The sequence below is a fragment of the Lampetra fluviatilis genome, unplaced genomic scaffold (assembly GCF_964198595.1).
Source record: "Lampetra fluviatilis unplaced genomic scaffold, kcLamFluv1.1 SCAFFOLD_834, whole genome shotgun sequence".
NCBI classification, from domain to species: Eukaryota; Metazoa; Chordata; class Hyperoartia; order Petromyzontiformes; family Petromyzontidae; genus Lampetra; species Lampetra fluviatilis.
The window spans coordinates 8696-27579 of record NW_027621186.1 but is presented as its reverse complement, the minus strand read 5'-3'; the positions used below and the strand labels follow the sequence as shown (position 1 = coordinate 27579).

Genomic DNA, 18884 nt, shown 5'->3' with positions numbered 1-18884 from the left:
GTGTGTGTGTGTATGTGTGTGTGTCTAACTGTGTGTGTGTGTCTAACTGTGTGTGTCTGCAGGCTTCGCTCCGTGTGTCTGCTACGATGTGTCTGTGTGTGTGTGTCTGTGTGTGTGTGTGTGTCTAACTGTTTGTGTCTAACTGTGTGTGTCTGCAGGCTTCGCTCCGTGTGTCTGCTACGATGTGTCTGTGTGTGTGTGTGTCTGTGTGTGTGTCTGTGTGTGTGTGTGTCTAACTGTGTGTGTGTCTGTGTGTGTGTGTGTGTCTAACTGTGTGTGTCTAACTGTGTGTGTCTGCAGGCTTCGCTCCGTGTGTCTGCTACGATGTGTCTGTGTGTGTGTCTGTCTGTGTGTGTGTGTGTCTGTGTGTGTGTGTGTGTCTGTGTGTGTGTGTGTGTGTCTGTGTGTGTGTGTGTGTGTCTAACTGTGTGTGTCTAACTGTGTGTGTCTGCAGGCTTCGCTCCGTGTGTCTGCTACGATGTGTCTGTGTGTGTGTGTGTGTGTGTCTGTGTGTGTGTGTCTGTGTGTGTGTGTATGTGTGTGTGTCTAACTGTGTGTGTGTGTCTAACTGTGTGTGTCTGCAGGCTTCGCTCCGTGTGTCTGCTACGATGTGTCTGTGTGTGTGTGTCTGTGTGTGTGTGTGTGTCTAACTGTGTGTGTCTAACTGTGTGTGTCTGCAGGCTTCGCTCCGTGTGTCTGCTACGATGTGTCTGTGTGTGTGTGTGTCTGTGTGTGTGTCTGTGTGTGTGTGTGTCTAACTGTGTGTGTGTCTGTGTGTGTGTGTGTGTCTAACTGTGTGTGTCTAACTGTGTGTGTCTGCAGGCTTCGCTCCGTGTGTCTGCTACGATGTGTCTGTGTGTGTGTCTGTCTGTGTGTGTGTGTGTCTGTGTGTGTGTGTGTGTGTCTGTGTGTGTGTGTGTGTGTCTGTGTGTGTGTGTGTGTGTCTAACTGTGTGTGTCTAACTGTGTGTGTCTGCAGGCTTCGCTCCGTGTGTCTGCTACGATGTGTCTGTGTGTGTGTGTGTGTGTGTCTGTGTGTGTGTGTCTGTGTGTGTGTGTATGTGTGTGTGTCTAACTGTGTGTGTGTCTAACTGTGTGTGTCTGCAGGCTTCGCTCCGTGTGTCTGCTACGATGTGTCTGTGTGTGTGTGTCTGTGTGTGTGTGTGTGTCTAACTGTGTGTGTCTAACTGTGTGTGTCTGCAGGCTTCGCTCCGTGTGTCTGCTACGATGTGTCTGTGTGTGTGTGTGTCTGTGTGTGTGTCTGTGTGTGTGTGTGTCTAACTGTGTGTGTGTCTGTGTGTGTGTGTGTGTCTAACTGTGTGTGTCTAACTGTGTGTGTCTGCAGGCTTCGCTCCGTGTGTCTGCTACGATGTGTCTGTGTGTGTGTCTGTCTGTGTGTGTGTGTGTCTGTGTGTGTGTCTGTGTGTGTGTGTGTCTAACTGTGTGTGTGTGTCTAACTGTGTGTGTGTGTCTAACTGTGTGTGTGTCTGCAGGCTTCGCTCCGTGTGTCTGCTACGATGTGTCTGTGTGTGTGTGTCTGTGTGTGTGTGTGTCTAACTGTGTGTCTGTGTGTGTGTGTGTCTGCAGGCTTCGCTCCGTGTGTCTGCTACGATGTGTCTGTGTGTGTGTCTGTGTGTGTGTGTCTGTGTGTGTGTGTGTCTGTGTGTGTGTGTCTGTGTGTGTGTGTGTCTGTGTGTGTGTGTGTCTGTGTGTGTGTGTATGTGTGTCTGTATGTGTGTGTGTCTAACTGTGTGTGTCTAACTGTGTGTGTCTGCAGGCTTCTCTCCGTGTGTCTGCTACGATGTGTCTGTGTGTGTGTCTGTGTGTGTGTGTCTGTGTGTGTGTGTGTCTGTGTGTGTGTGTCTGTGTGTGTGTGTGTCTGTGTGTGTGTGTGTCTGTGTGTGTGTGTATGTGTGTCTGTATGTGTGTGTGTCTAACTGTGTGTGTCTAACTGTGTGTGTCTGCAGGCTTCTCTCCGTGTGTCTGCTACGATGTGTCTGTGTGTGTGTCTGTGTGTGTGTGTCTGTGTGTGTGTGTGTCTGTGTGTGTGTGTCTGTGTGTGTGTGTGTCTGTGTGTGTGTGTGTCTGTGTGTGTGTGTATGTGTGTCTGTATGTGTGTGTGTCTAACTGTGTGTGTCTAACTGTGTGTGTCTGCAGGCTTCTCTCCGTGTGTCTGCTACGATGTGTCTGTGTGTGTGTCTGTGTGTGTGTGTCTGTGTGTGTGTGTGTCTGTGTGTGTGTGTCTGTGTGTGTGTGTGTCTGTGTGTGTGTGTGTCTGTGTGTGTGTGTATGTGTGTCTGTATGTGTGTGTGTCTAACTGTGTGTGTCTAACTGTGTGTGTCTGCAGGCTTCTCTCCGTGTGTCTGCTACGATGTGTCGGTGGTGTCGCTCTGCCCGCTGGGATTGAGCAAAGCAGCGACACGCAGAGTCTACTCACTGGAGGGAGGTAACAACATCAACAACATCAACATCAACAACAACATCAACAACATCATCAACATCAACAACAACATCAACAACATCAACATCATCAACAACATCAATAACAACATCAACAACATCAACATCATCATCAACATCAACAACAACATCAACAACATCATCAACATCAACAACAACATCAACAACATCATCAACATCAACAACATCAATAACAACATCAACAACATCATCAACATCAACAACAACATCAATAACAACATCAACAACATCAACATCATCATCAACATCAACAACAACATCAACAACATCATCAACATCAACAACAACATCAACAACATCATCAACATCAACAACATCAATAACAACATCAACAACATCAACATCATCATCAACATCAACAACAACATCAACAACATCATCAACATCAACAACAACATCAACAACATCATCAACATCAACAACATCAATAACAACATCAACAACATCATCAACATCAACAACAACATCAATAACAACATCAACAACATCAACATCATCATCAACATCAACAACAACATCAACAACATCATCAACATCAACAACAACATCAACAACATCATCAACATCAACAACATCAATAACAACATCAACACCATCACCAAAAACACCACCAACAACATAAACAACAACATTACCATCAAAATCAATAAGATCAACAACATTAATAACAACATCAACATCAACAACAACAACATCAACATCAACATCAACCACATCAACAAGAACAACATCAACAACAACAACAACAACATCAACAACATAAACAACAACATCATCAACAACATCAACAACATCAACAACAACATTAATAACAAGATCAACAACATCAACAACATCAACAACATTACCATCAACATCAACAACAACATTAATAACAAGATCAACAACAACAACAACATCAACATCAACAACATCAACAACAACAACATCAACAACATCAACAACTAAATAGAATTTAAAATCTATAACGATAACAAACCGACTAACACATTTTTTTTAAACAGAAGCAAACTTTCATCATCCATAACTAGTAACCTTAAATATTGATCTTTAAACAAGTTTAGATTTTAAATTATTAAATATTTTGGTGACGTCACTTGATTTTTGTCGTCACTCCGTAGCCCCCCTCAAGCCCCCCCCCCCCCCCCCCGCCGTGGAGGTCACGTAGACGCTCCAAAATATAGATTTTAAATCGATAATAAACTAATTAACTTTTTCACAGAAACAAAAATGCATCATCTCTGATTGGTACCAACTTTATCGATTTTTAAAATATTTTTACAGATAAAATATTTTATTTTAGTGACGTCACTCGATTTATTTTCGTTTGAACAACGGTTGTTGGGGGGCTATGGGGGGTATCGTTATGCCACTCCACAAAATATAGATTTTAAATCGATAATAAACTTATTAACTTTTTCACAGGAGCACAAATTCATCATCTCTGATTGGTAACAACTTTATCGATCTATACCAATATTTTTTATAATAAAATATTTTATTTTAGTGACGTCACTCGATTTATTTTCGTTTGTTCGTCGTCCCTCCGTAGCCCCCCTCAAGCCCCCCCCGTGGAGGTCACGTGGACAAGGGTTGGGAGGGGTTTCGTTATGCCACTCCAAAAAATAGATTTTAAATCGATAATAAACTTATTAACTTTTTCACAGAAGCACAAATTCATCATCTCTGATTGGTAACGACTTTATCGATCTATACCATTATTTTTAATAATAAAATATTTAATTTTAGTGACGTCACTTGATTTATTTTCGTTTGAACAATGATTGGGGGGGGGGGCTATGGGGGGTGTCGTTATGCAACTCCACAAAATATAGATTTTAAATCGATAATAAACTAATTAACTTTTTCACAGAAACAAAAATTCATCATCTCTGATTGGTAACGACTTTATCGATTTTTAAAATATTTTTACAGATAAAATATTTTATTTTAGTGACGTCACTCGCTTTATTTTCGTTTGAACAAGGGTTGTTGGGGGGCTATGATGGGGTGTCGTTATGCCACTCCACAAAATATAGATTTTAAATCGATAATAAACTTACTAACTTTTTCACAGAAGCACAAATTGATCATCTCTGATTGGTGACAACTTTATCGATCTATACCAATATTTTTAATAATAAAATATTTTATTTTAGTGACGTCACTCGATTTATTTTCTATTTGTCGTCGTGACTCCGTAGCCCCCCTCAAGCCCCCCCGTGGAGGTCACGTGGACAAGGGTAGAGGGGGGGGTGTCGTTATGCTACTCCACAAAATAAGATTTTAAATCGATAAACTTATTAACTTTTTCACAGAAGCACAAATTCATCGTCTCTGATTGGTAACAACTTTATCGATCTATACCAATATTTTTAATAATAAAATATTTTATTTTAGTGACGTCACTTGATTTATTTTCATTTGTTCGTCGTCCCTCCGTAGTCCCCCTGGAGGGTCCCCCCGTGGAGGTCACGTGGACGTCGAGGGGCGTGGCCGAGCTGAGGTGGGCGGAGCTTGCGCCGAGCCGCGCGCGCGGATTCGTCGTGGGTCACGTGGTGGAGGTGCGGGGCGGGGCCGACTTCCTCGTGACGCGGGGTGAGGAGGGGGAGGGGGGAGGGGGGAAGGGGGGTGGGGGGGGGTAGAGGGGTGACTGAGTGAGTGACTGAGTGAGTGACTGAGTGAGTGACTGAGTGAGTGACTAACTAACTGAGTGACTGACTAAGTGAGTGACTGAGTGACTGAGTGAGTGACTGAGTGAGTGACTGACTGAGTGACTGAGTGGGTGACTGAGTGACTGAGTGAGTGACTGAGTGACTGAGTGAGTGACTGAGTGACTGAGTGAGTGACTGAGTGACTGAGTGAGTGACTGAGTGAGTGACTGAGTGAGTGACTGACTAAGTGAGTGACTGAGTGACTGAGTGAGTGACTGAGTGAGTGACTGAGTGACTGAGTGAGTGACTGAGTGAGTGAGTTAGTGACTGAGTGAGTGAGTGACTGAGTGAGTGAGTGACTGAGTGAGTGAGTGAGTGACTGAGTGAGTGAGTTAGTGACTGAGTGAGTGACTGAGTGAGTGACTAACTAACTGAGTGACTGACTAAGTGAGTGACTGAGTGATTGAGTGAGTGACTGAGTGAGTGACTAACTAACTGAGTGACTGACTAAGTGAGTGAGTGAGTGACTGAGTGAGTGAGTTAGTGACTGAGTGAGTGACTGAGTGAGTGACTAACTAACTGAATGACTGACTAAGTGAGTGACTGAGTGACTGAGTGAGTGACTGAGTGAGTGACTGAGTGACTGAGTGAGTGACTGAGTGAGTGAGTTAGTGACTGAGTGAGTGAGTGACTGAGTGAGTGAGTGAGTGAGTGACTGAGTGAGTGAGTTAGTGACTGAGTGAGTGACTGAGTGAGTGACTAACTAACTGAGTGACTGACTAAGTGAGTGACTGAGTGACTGAGTGAGTGACTGAGTGAGTGACTAACTAACTGAATGACTGACTAAGTGACTGAGTGAGTGACTGAGTGAGTGACTGAGTGAGTGACTGAGTGACTGAGTGAGTGACTGAGTGACTGAGTGAGTGAGTGACTGAGTGAGTGACTGAGTGAGTGACTGAGTGAGTGACTGACTAAGTGAGTGACTGAGTGACTGAGTGAGTGACTGAGTGAGTGACTGAGTGACTGAGTGAGTGACTGAGTGAGTGAGTTAGTGACTGAGTGAGTGAGTGACTGAGTGAGTGAGTGAGTGACTGAGTGAGTGAGTTAGTGACTGAGTGAGTGACTAACTAACTGAGTGACTGACTAAGTGAGTGACTGAGTGATTGAGTGAGTGACTGAGTGAGTGACTAACTAACTGAGTGACTGACTAAGTGAGTGAGTGAGTGACTGAGTGAGTGAGTTAGTGACTGAGTGAGTGACTGAGTGAGTGACTAACTAACTGAATGACTGACTAAGTGAGTGACTGAGTGACTGAGTGAGTGACTGAGTGAGTGACTGAGTGACTGAGTGAGTGACTGAGTGAGTGAGTTAGTGACTGAGTGAGTGAGTGACTGAGTGAGTGAGTGAGTGACTGAGTGAGTGAGTTAGTGACTGAGTGAGTGACTGAGTGAGTGACTAACTAACTGAGTGACTGACTAAGTGAGTGACTGAGTGACTGAGTGAGTGACTGAGTGAGTGACTAACTAACTGAGTGACTGACTAAGTGAGTGAGTGAGTGACTGAGTGAGTGAGTTAGTGACTGAGTGAGTGACTGAGTGAGTGACTGAGTGAGTGACTAACTAACTGAGTGACTGACTAAGTGAGTGACTGAGTGACTGAGTGAGTGACTGAGTGAGTGACTGAGTGAGTGACTAACTAACTGAGTGACTGACTAAGTGAGTGACTGAGTGACTGAGTGAGTGACTGAGTGAGTGACTGAGTGACTGAGTGAGTGACTGAGTGGGTGACTGAGTGACTGAGTGAGTGACTGAGTGACTGAGTAAGTGAGTGAGTGACTGAGTGAGTGACTGAGTGAGTGACTAACTAACTGAGTGACTGACTAAGTGAGTGACTGAGTGACTGAGTGAGTGACTGAGTGAGTGACTGAGTGACTGAGTGAGTGACTGAGTGAGTGAGTTAGTGACTGAGTGAGTGAGTGACTGAGTGAGTGAGTTAGTGATTGAGTGAGTGACTGAGTGAGTGACTGAGTGACTGAGTGAGTGACTGAGTGAGTGACTAACTAACTGAGTGACTGACTAAGTGACTGAGTGACTGAGTGAGTGACTGAGTGGGTTACTGAGTGACTCAGTGAGTGACTGAGTGACTGAGTGAGTGAGTGACTGAGTGAGTGACTGAGTGAGTGACTGAGTGAGTGACTAACTAACTGAGTGACTGACTAAGTGAGTGACTGAGTGACTGAGTGAGTGACTGAGTAAGTGACTGAGTGACTGAGTGAGTGACTGAGTGAGTGAGTTAGTGACTGAGTGAGTGAGTGACTGAGTGAGTGAGTTAGTGACTAAGTGAGTGAGTGAGTGAGTGACTGAGTGAGTGAGTTAGTGACTGAGTGACTGAGTGAGTGTCTAACTAACTGAGTGACTGACTAAGTGAGTGACTGAGTGACTGAGTGAGTGACTGAGTGAGTGACTGAGTGAGTGACTAACTAATTGAGTGACTGACTAAGTGAGTGACTGAGTGACTGAGTGAGTGACTGAGTGAGTGAGTTAGTGACTGAGTGAGTGACTGAGTGGGTGACTGAGTGACTGAGTGACTAAGTGAGTGACTAACTGAGTGACTGACTGACTGAGTGAGTGAGTGACTGAGTGAGTGACTAAGTGAGTGACTGAGCGACTGACTCACTGAGTGAGTGACTAACTGACTGACTAACTGAGCGACTAACTAACTGAGTGACTAACTAACTAACTGACTGACTAACTGACTGACCAATTGTACTACCGACTCCCTGACTCACCTCCCTTCTAGACGTTCCCATGCCGGGCCCAAGGATGTCCGTAGTGAGCGACCTGCAGGCCGGACCCCGCTACACTGCTAGCGTGGCCGCTAGGACACGCGCAGGCTTGGGCCCAGCGGGGCCTGCACTCACCTTCACTGCCTCAGACTCACCAGGTGAGTCAGCTGACTCGCTCACTTAGTCAGTTAGTTACTCACTCAGTCACTCAGTCAGTTACTCAGTCACTCACTCAGTCAGTCAGTCACTCACTCAGTCACTCACCCACCCGCTACACTGCTAGCGTGGCTGCTAGGACACGCGCAGGCTTGGGCCCAGCGAGGCCTGCACTCACCTTCACAGCCTCAGACTCACCAGGTGAGTCAGCTGACTCGCTCACTTAGTCAGTTAGTTACTCACTCAGTCACTCAGTCAGTTACTCAGTCACTCACTCAGTCAGTCAGTCACTCACTCAGTCACTCACCCACCCGCTACACTGCTAGCGTGGCTGCTAGGACACGCGCAGGCTTGGGCCCAGCGAGGCCTGCACTCACCTTCACAGCCTCAGACTCACCAGGTGAGTCAGCTGACTCGCTCACTTAGTCAGTTAGTTACTCACTCAGTCACTCAGTCAGTTACTCAGTCACTCACTCAGTCAGTCAGTCACTCACTCAGTCACTCACCCACCCGCTACACTGCTAGCGTGGCTGCTAGGACACGCGCAGGCTTGGGCCCAGCCAGGCCTGCACTCACCTTCACAGCCTCAGACTCACCTGGTGAGTCAGCTGACTCGCTCAGTCAGTCAGTCAGTCACTCAGTCAGTCAGTTAGTCAGTCACTCAGTCACTCACTCACTCACTCACCCGCTACACTGCTAGCGTGGCCGCTAGGACACGCGCAGGCTTGGGCCCAGCGGGGCCTGCACTCACCTTCACAGCCTCAGACTCACCTGGTGAGTCAGCTGACTCGCTCAGTCAGTCAGTCAGTCACTCAGTCAGTCAGTTACTCAGTCAGTCAGTCAGTCACTCACTCAGTCAGTCACTCAGTCACTCAGTCACTCACTGAGTCAGTTACTCACTCAGTCACTCGCTCAGTCACTCACTCACTCACTCAGTCACTCACTTACTCACTCACTCACTCACTCAGTCACTCAGTCAGTCACACAGTCACTCAGTCACTCACTCAGTTACTCAGTCACTCAGTCAGTCACTCAGTCACTCACTCAGTCAGTCACTCAGTCACTCAGTCACTCAGTCAGTCACTCACTCACTCAGTCACTCACTCACTCAGTCACCCGCTACACTGCTAGCGTGGCCGCTAGGACACGGGCAGGCTTGGGCCCAGCGGGGCCTGCACTCACCTTCACTGCCTCAGACTCACCTGGTGAGTCAGCTGACTCGCTCAGTCAGTCAGTCACTCAGTCAGTCAGTCAGTTACTCAGTCAGTCAGTCAGTCACTCAGTCACTCACTCAGTCAGTCACTCAGTCACTCAGTCACTCACTGAGTCAGTTACTCACTCAGTCACTCGCTCAGTCACTCACTCACTCACTCAGTCACTCACTTACTCACTCACTCACTCAGTCACTCAGTCAGTCACACAGTCACTCAGTCACTCACTCAGTTACTCAGTCACTCAGTCAGTCACTCAGTCACTCACTCAGTCAGTCACTCAGTCACTCAGTCACTCAGTCAGTCACTCACTCACTCAGTCACTCACTCACTCAGTCACCCGCTACACTGCTAGCGTGGCCGCTAGGACACGGGCAGGCTTGGGCCCAGCGGGGCCTGCACTCACCTTCACTGCCTCAGACTCACCTGGTGAGTCAGCTGACTCGCTCAGTCAGTCAGTCACTCGCTCAGTCAGTTAGTCACTCACTCACTCAGTCAGTCAGTTAGTCAGTCAGTCAGTCAGTCACTCACTCGCTCAGTCACTCAGTCACTCAGTCACTTAGTCACTCACTCGCTCAGTCACTCGCTCAGTCAGTCACTCACTCGCTCGCTCGCTCGCTCACTCACCCACTCACTTACTCAGTCACTCGCTCACTCGTTCACTCACTCAGTCAGTCACTCACTCAGTCACTCAGTCACTCACTCAGTCACTCACTCACCCACTCACTTACTCAGTCACTCGCTCACTCGTTCACTCACTCAGTCAGTCACTCACTCAGTCACTCAGTCACTCACTCAGTCACTCAGTCACTCACTCAGTCACTCAGTCACTCACTCACTCACTCAGTCACTCACTCAGTCACTCACTCACTCAGTCACTCACCCACCCGCTACACTGCTAGCGTGGCCGCTAGGACACGCGCAGGCTTGGGCCCAGCGGGGCCTGCACTCACCTTCACTGCCTCAGACTCACCAGGTGAGTCAGCTGACTCACTCAGTCAGTCAGTCAGTCACTCAGTCAGTTAGTCACTCACTCACTCAGTCACTCACTCACTCAGTCGCTCACCCACCCGCTACACTGCTAGCGTGGCCGCTAGGACACGGGCAGGCTTGGGCCCAGCGGGGCCTGCACTCACCTTCACTGCCTCAGACTCACCAGGTGAGTCAGTTGACTCGCACACTTAGTCAGTTAGTTACTCACTCAGTTACTCAGTCAGTTACTCAGTCACTCACTCAGTCAGTCAGTCAGTCACTCGCTCGCTCGCTCACTCACCCACTCACTCAGTCACTCACTCACTCACCCACTCACTCAGTCACTCAGTCAGTCAGTCAGTCACTCACTCGCTCAGTCACTCACTCACTCACTCACCCACTCAGTCACTCACTCACTCAGTCACTCACTCAGTCAGTCACCCACTCAGTCAGTCACTCAGTCACTCACTCAGTCAGTTACTCACTCAGTCACTCAGTCAGTTACTCACTCACTCACTCAGTCACTCACCCACTCACTCAGTCACTCAGTCAGTCACTCACTCACTCACTCAGTCACTCACTCAGTCACTCACTCAGTCAGTCACTCAGTCACTCACTCACTCAGTCAGTCACTCACCCACTCACTCACTCAGTCAGTCGCTCAGTCAGTCACTCACTCACCCACCCGCTACACTGCTAGCGTGGCTGCTAGGACACGGGCAGGCTTGGGCCCAGCGGGGCCTGCACTCACCTTCACTGCCTCAGACTCACCTGGTGAGTCAGCTGACTCACTCAGTCAGTCAGTTAGTTACTCACTCAGTCAGTCAGTCAGTTACTCAGTCAGTCAGTCACTCGCTCAGTCACTCACTCACCCACCCGCTACACTGCTAGCGTGGCCGCTAGGACACGCGCAGGCTTGGGCCCAGCCGGGCCTGCACTCACCTTCACTGCCTCAGACTCACCTGGTGAGTCAGCTGACTCACTCAGTCAGTCAGTCAGTCACTCAGTCAGTCAGTCACTCACTCACTTACTCAGTCACTCACTCAGTCAGTCAGTCACTCACTCACTCACTCAGTCACCCACTCAGTCACTCACTCACTCACTCAGTCACTCACTCACTCAGTCACTCACTCACTCAGTCACCCACTCACTCACTCACTCACTCACTCACTCAGTCAGTCAGTCACTCACTCTCTCACTCACCCACTCAGTCAGTCAGTCACTCACTCACCCACTCAGTCACTCACTCACTCAGTCACTCACTCAGTCACTCACTCACCCACTCACTCACCCACCCACCCACCCACCCACCCACTCACCCACTCACTCACTCACCCACTCACTCACTCACTCAGTCAGTCAGTCAGTCACTCACTCGCCCACTCACTCACCCACTCACCCACTCACTCAGTCACTCACTCAGTCACTTACTCACTCACTCAGTCACTCACTCACTCACCCACCCGCTACACTGCTAGCGTGGCTGCTAGGACACGGGCAGGCTTGGGCCCAGCGGGGCCTGCACTCACCTTCACTGCCTCAGACTCACCTGGTGAGTCAGCTGACTCGCTCAGTCAGTCAGTCAGTCACTCAGTCAGTCAGTCAGTCACTCACTCCCTTACTCAGTCACTCACTCACTCACTCAGTCAGTCACTCACTCACTCACTCAGTCACCCACTCAGTCACTCACTCACTCACCCACTCAGTCACTCACCCACTCACTCACTCACTCACCCGCTACACTGCTAGCGTGGCCGCTAGGACACGCGCAGGCTTGGGCCCAGCGGGGCCTGCACTCACCTTCACAGCCTCAGACTCACCAGGTGAGTCAGCTGACTCACTCACTCACTCAGTCAGTTAGTCAGTTAGTCAGTCAGTCACTCAGTCAGTCAGTCACTCACTCGCTCGCTCACCCACTCACTTACTTAGTCACTCACTCACTCACTCACCCACTCACTCAGTCACTCAGTCAGTCACTCAGTCACTCACTCAGTCAGTCACCCACTCATTCAGTCACTCACTCAGTCAGTTACTCACTCACTCAGTCACTCAGTCAGTTACTCACTCAGTCAGTTACTCACTCAGTCAGTCACTCAGTCACTCACTCAGTCAGTCACTCACTCACTCAGTCATTCACTCACTTACTCAGTCACTCAGTCACTCACTCAGTCACTCACTCAGTCACTCACTCACTCACTCAGTCACTCACACACTCACTCAGTCACTCAGTCAGTCACTCACTCACTCAGTCACTCACTCAGTCAGTCACTCAGTCACTCACTCACTCAGTCACTCACTCACTCACCCACTCACCCACTCACTCACTCACTCAGTCACTCACTCACCCACTCACTCACTCACCCACTCACTCACCCACCCACTCACTCACTCACTCACCCACTCACTCACTCACTCACCCACCCACTCACTCACTCACTCACTCAGTCACCCACCCACTCACTCACTCAGTCACTCACCTACGCACTCACCACTCACCCACTCACTCTCTCACTCACTCACCCACCCACTCACTCACCCACTCACTTAGTCACTCACTCACTCAGTCACTCACCTACTCACTCTCCACTCACCCACTCACCCACTCACTCACTCACTCACCCACCCACTCACTCACTCACCCACTCACTTAGTCACTCACTCACTCAGTCACTCACCTACTCACTCACCACTCACCCACTCACTCGCTCACTCACCCACTCACCCACTCACTCACCTACTCACTCACCCACTCACCCACTCAGTCACTCACCTACTCACTCACCACTCACCCACTCACTCGCTCACTCACCCACTCACCCACTCACTCACCTACTCACTCACCCACTCACCCACTCAGTCACTCACCTACTCACTCACCACTCACCCACTCACTAGCTCACTCACCCACTCACCCACTCACTCACCTACTCACTCACCCACTCACCCACTCAGTCACTCACCTACTCACTCACCACTCACCCACTCACTCGCTCACTCACCCACTCACCCACTCACTCACCTACTCACTCACCCACTCACCCACTCAGTCACTCACCTACTCACTCACCACTCACCCACTCACTAGCTCACTCACCCACTCACCCACTCACTCACCTACTCACTCACCCACTCACCCACTCAGTCACTCACCTACTCACTCACCACTCACCCACTCACTAGCTCACTCACTCACTCACCCACTCACTCACCCACTCACTCACCTACTCACTCACCCACTCACCCACTCAGTCACTCACCTACTCACTCACCACGTACCCACTCACTCGCTCACTCACTCACTCACCCACTCACTCACCCACCCACTCACTCACTCACTCACCCACTCACTCACTCACCCACCCACTCACTCACTCACTCACTCACTCAGTCACCCACCCACTCACTCACTCAGTCACTCACCTACGCACTCACCACTCACCCACTCACTCTCTCACTCACTCACCCACCCACTCACTCACCCACTCACTTAGTCACTCACTCACTCAGTCACTCACCTACTCACTCTCCACTCACCCACTCACCCACTCACTCACTCACTCACCCACCCACTCACTCACTCACCCACTCACTTAGTCACTCACTCACTCAGTCACTCACCTACTCACTCACCACTCACCCACTCACTCGCTCACTCACCCACTCACCCACTCACTCACCTACTCACTCACCCACTCACCCACTCAGTCACTCACCTACTCACTCACCACTCACCCACTCACTCGCTCACTCACCCACTCACCCACTCACTCACCTACTCACTCACCCACTCACCCACTCAGTCACTCACCTACTCACTCACCACTCACCCACTCACTCGCTCACTCACCCACTCACCCACTCACTCACCTACTCACTCACCCACTCACCCACTCAGTCACTCACCTACTCACTCACCACTCACCCACTCACTAGCTCACTCACCCACTCACCCACTCACTCACCTACTCACTCACCCACTCACCCACTCAGTCACTCACCTACTCACTCACCACTCACCCACTCACTAGCTCACTCACTCACTCACCCACTCACTCACCCACTCACTCACCTACTCACTCACCCACTCACCCACTCAGTCACTCACCTACTCACTCACCACGTACCCACTCACTCGCTCACTCACTCACTCACCCACTCACTCACCCACCCACTCACTCACTCACTCACCCACTCACTCACTCACTCACTCACCCACCCACTCACTCACTCACTCAGTCACCCACCCACTCACTCACTCAGTCACTCACCTACGCACTCACCACTCACCCACTCACTCTCTCACTCACTCACCCACCCACTCACTCACCCACTCACTTAGTCACTCACTCACTCAGTCACTCACCTACTCACTCTCCACTCACCCACTCACCCACTCACTCACTCACTCACCCACCCACTCACTCACTCACCCACTCACTTAGTCACTCACTCACTCAGTCACTCACCTACTCACTCACCACTCACCCACTCACTCGCTCACTCACCCACTCACCCACTCACTCACCTACTCACTCACCCACTCACCCACTCAGTCACTCACCTACTCACTCACCACTCACCCACTCACTCGCTCACTCACCCACTCACCCACTCACTCACCTACTCACTCACCCACTCACCCACTCAGTCACTCACCTACTCACTCACCACTCACCCACTCACTCGCTCACTCACTCACTCACCTACTCACTGACCCACTCACTCGCTCAGCCACCCACTCATTCACCCACTCATTCGCTCACTGTGTGTGTGTGTCTGTGTGTGTGTCTGTGTGTGTGTGTCTGTGTCTGTGTGTGTGTCTGTGTGTGTGTGTGTGTCTGTGTGTGTGTGTCTGTGTGTGTGTGTCTGTGTGTGTGTCTGTCTGTGTGTGTGTGTCTGTGTGTGTGTCTGTGTGTGTGTGTCTGTGTCTGTGTGTGTCTGTGTGTGTGTGTGTGTGTCTGTGTGTGTGTGTCTGTGTGTGTGTGTCTGTGTGTGTGTGTGTGTGTCTGTGTGTGTGTCTGTGTGTGTGTGTGTGTCTGTGTGTGTGTCTGTGTGTGTCTGTGTGTGTGTGTCTGTGTGTGTCTGTGTGTGTGTGTGTGTAGGTGTTACTGTCATGGCCGCTGTCACCATGGTCCCCGCGTTCTTGCTGCTGCTGCTGCTCTTTCTGCTGCTGCCTCATCAGAGAAGACTCAAGTGGGTGATGGTGGTGATGGTGATGGTGGTGATGGTGGTGATGGTGATGATGGTGATGGTGATGGTAGTGATGGTGGTGATGGTGGTGGTGGTGGTGATGGTGATGGTGGTGATGGTGGTGATGGTGGTGATGGTGATGGTGGTGATGGTGGTGATGGTGGTGATGGTGATGATGGTGATGGTGATGGTAGTGATGGTGGTGATGGTGGTGGTGGTGGTGATGGTGATGGTGGTGATGGTGGTGATGGTGATGGTGGTGATGGTGGTGATGGTGGTGATGGTGATGATGATGGTGGTGATGGTGATGGTGGTGATGATGATGGTGGTGGTGGTGATGGTGGTGGTGGTGGTGGTGGTGGTGGTGATGGTGATGGTGGTGGTGGTGGTGGTGGTGATGGTGGTGATGGTGATGATGGTGGTGATGGTGATGGTGATGGTGGTGATGGTGGTGATGGTGATGGTGGTGATGGTGGTGATGGTGGTGATGATGGTGGTGGTGGTGGTGATGGTGATGATGGTGGTGGTGATGGTGGTGATGGTGATGGTGATGGTGGTGGTGGTGATGGTGATGATGGTGGTGGTGATGGTGGTGATGGTGGTGGTGATGGTGGTGATGGTGGTGGTGATGGTGATGGTGGTGATGGTGGTGATGGTGGTGGTGATGGTGGTGATGGTGATGATGATGGTGATGGTGGTGATGGTGGTGGTGATGGTGGTGATGGTGGTGGTGATGGTGATGGTGGTGATGGTGGTGATGGTGGTGATGGTGATGGTGGTGATGGTGGTGGTGATGGTGGTGATGGTGGTGGTGATGGTGATGGTGGTGATGGTGGTGATGGTGGTGATGGTGATGGTGGTGATGGTGGTGGTGATGGTGGTGATGGTGATGGTGGTGATGGTGGTGATGGTGGTGATGGTGATGGTGATGGTGATGGTGGTGATGGTGGTGATGGTGATGGTGGTGATGGTGGTGATGGTGGTGGTGGTGGTGGTGATGGTGGTGATGGTGATGGTGGTGATGGTGGTGATGGTGGTGATGGTGATGGTGGTGATGGTGGTGATGGTGGTGGTGATGGTGGTGGTGATGGTGATGGTGGTGATGGTGGTGGTGATGGTGGTGATGGTGGTGATGGTGATGGTGGTGATGGTGATGGTGGTGGTGATGGTGGTGATGGTGGTGATGGTGGTGATGGTGGTGGTGATGGTGGTGGTGATGGTGATGGTGGTGATGGTGGTGGTGATGGTGGTGATGGTGGTGATGGTGATGGTGGTGATGGTGATGGTGATGGTGGTGATGGTGATGGTGGTGGTGATGGTGGTGATGGTGGTGATGGTGATGGTGGTGATGGTGATGGTGGTGATGGTGATGGTGGTGATGGTGATGGTGGTGATGGTGGTGATGGTGGTGGTGGTGGTGGTGATGGTGGTGGTGGTGATGGTGGTGATGGTGATGGTGGTGATGGTGGTGATGGTGATGATGGTGGTGGTGATGGTGGTGATGGTGATGGTGGTGGTGGTGATGGTGGTGGTGGTGATGGTGGTGGTGGTGATGGTGATGGTGGTGGTGGTGATGGTGATGATGGTGGTGGTGATGGTGGTGATGGTGATGGTGGTGGTGGTGATGGTGATGATGGTGGTGGTGATGGTGGTGATGGTGGTGGTGATGGTGGTGATGGTGGTGGTGATGGTGATGGTGGTGATGGTGGTGATGGTGGTGGTGATGGTGGTGATGGTGATGATGATGGTGATGGTGGTGATGGTGGTGGTGATGGTGGTGATGGTGGTGGTGATGGTGATGGTGGTGATGGTGGTGATGGTGGTGATGGTGATGGTGGTGATGGTGGTGGTGATGGTGGTGATGGTGGTGGTGATGGTGATGGTGGTGATGGTGGTGATGGTGGTGATGGTGATGGTGGTGATGGTGGTGGTGATGGTGGTGATGGTGGTGGTGATGGTGATGGTGGTGATGGTGGTGATGGTGGTGATGGTGATGGTGATGGTGATGGTGGTGATGGTGGTGATGGTGATGGTGGTGATGGTGGTGGTGGTGGTGGTGATGGTGGTGATGGTGATGGTGGTGATGGTGGTGATGGTGGTGATGGTGATGGTGGTGATGGTGGTGATGGTGGTGGTGATGGTGGTGGTGATGGTGATGGTGGTGATGGTGGTGGTGATGGTGGTGATGGTGGTGATGGTGGTGATGGTGATGGTGGTGGTGATGGTGGTGATGGTGGTGATGGTGGTGATGGTGGTGGTGATGGTGGTGGTGATGGTGATGGTGGTGATGGTGGTGGTGATGGTGGTGATGGTGGTGATGGTGATGGTGGTGATGGTGATGGTGGTGATGGTGATGGTGGTGGTGATGGTGGTGATGGTGGTGATGGTGATGGTGGTGATGGTGATGGTGATGGTGGTGATGGTGATGGTGGTGATGGTGATGGTGGTGATGGTGGTGATGGTGGTGGTGGTGGTGGTGATGGTGGTGGTGGTGATGGTGGTGATGGTGATGGTGGTGATGGTGGTGATGGTGGTGATGGTGATGGTGGTGATGGTGGTGATGGTGGTGATGGTGGTGGTGATGGTGGTGGTGATGGTGATGGTGGTGATGGTGGTGGTGATGGTGGTGATGGTGGTGATGGTGATGGTGGTGATGGTGATGGTGGTGGTGATGGTGGTGATGGTGGTGATGGTGATGGTGGTGATGGTGATGGTGATGGTGGTGGTGATGGTGGTGATGATGGTGATGGTGGTGATGGTGGTGATGGTGGTGATGGTGATGGTGGTGGTGATGGTGATGGTGGTGGTGATGGTGGTGATGGTGATGGTGGTGGTGGTGATGGTGGTGATGGTGGTGATGGTGATGGTGGTGATGGTGGTGGTGATGGTGGTGATGGTGATGGTGGTGGTGGTGATGGTGGTGATGGTGGTGATGGTGGTGATGGTGATGGTGGTGATGGTGATGGTGGTGATGGTGATGGTGGTGGTGGTGGTGATGGTGGTGATGGTGGTGATGGTGATGGTGGTGATGGTGGTGATGGTGATGGTGGTGATGGTGATGGTGATGGTGATGGTGGTGATGGTGGTGATGGTGATGGTGGTGATGGTGGTGATGGTGGTGGTGGTGGTGGTGATGGTGGTGATGGTGATGGTGGTGATGGTGGTGATGGTGGTGATGGTGATGGTGATGGTGGTGATGGTGGTGGTGATGGTGGTGGTGATGGTGATGGTGGTGATGGTGGTGGTGATGGTGGTGATGGTGGTGATGGTGATGGTGGTGATGGTGATGGTGGTGGTGATGGTGGTGATGGTGGTGATGGTGGTGATGGTGGTGGTGATGGTGGTGGTGATGGTGATGGTGGTGATGGTGGTGGTGATGGTGGTGATGGTGGTGATGGTGATGGTGGTGATGGTGATGGTGATGGTGATGGTGGTG

The 18884-nt window shown here is 50.6% G+C and overlaps 1 long non-coding RNA gene across 1 annotated transcript; it reads left to right on the top strand.

The window, feature by feature from the left end:
- Window positions 1–2343: 2343 nt before the first annotated feature.
- LOC144954901 (uncharacterized) lies at window positions 2344–8074 on the top strand. Its single transcript, XR_013641422.1, has 3 exons — window positions 2344–2445; window positions 4926–5078; window positions 7934–8074. It is a non-coding gene; the product is annotated as an uncharacterized LOC144954901 (long non-coding RNA).
- Window positions 8075–18884: the final 10810 nt, after the last annotated feature.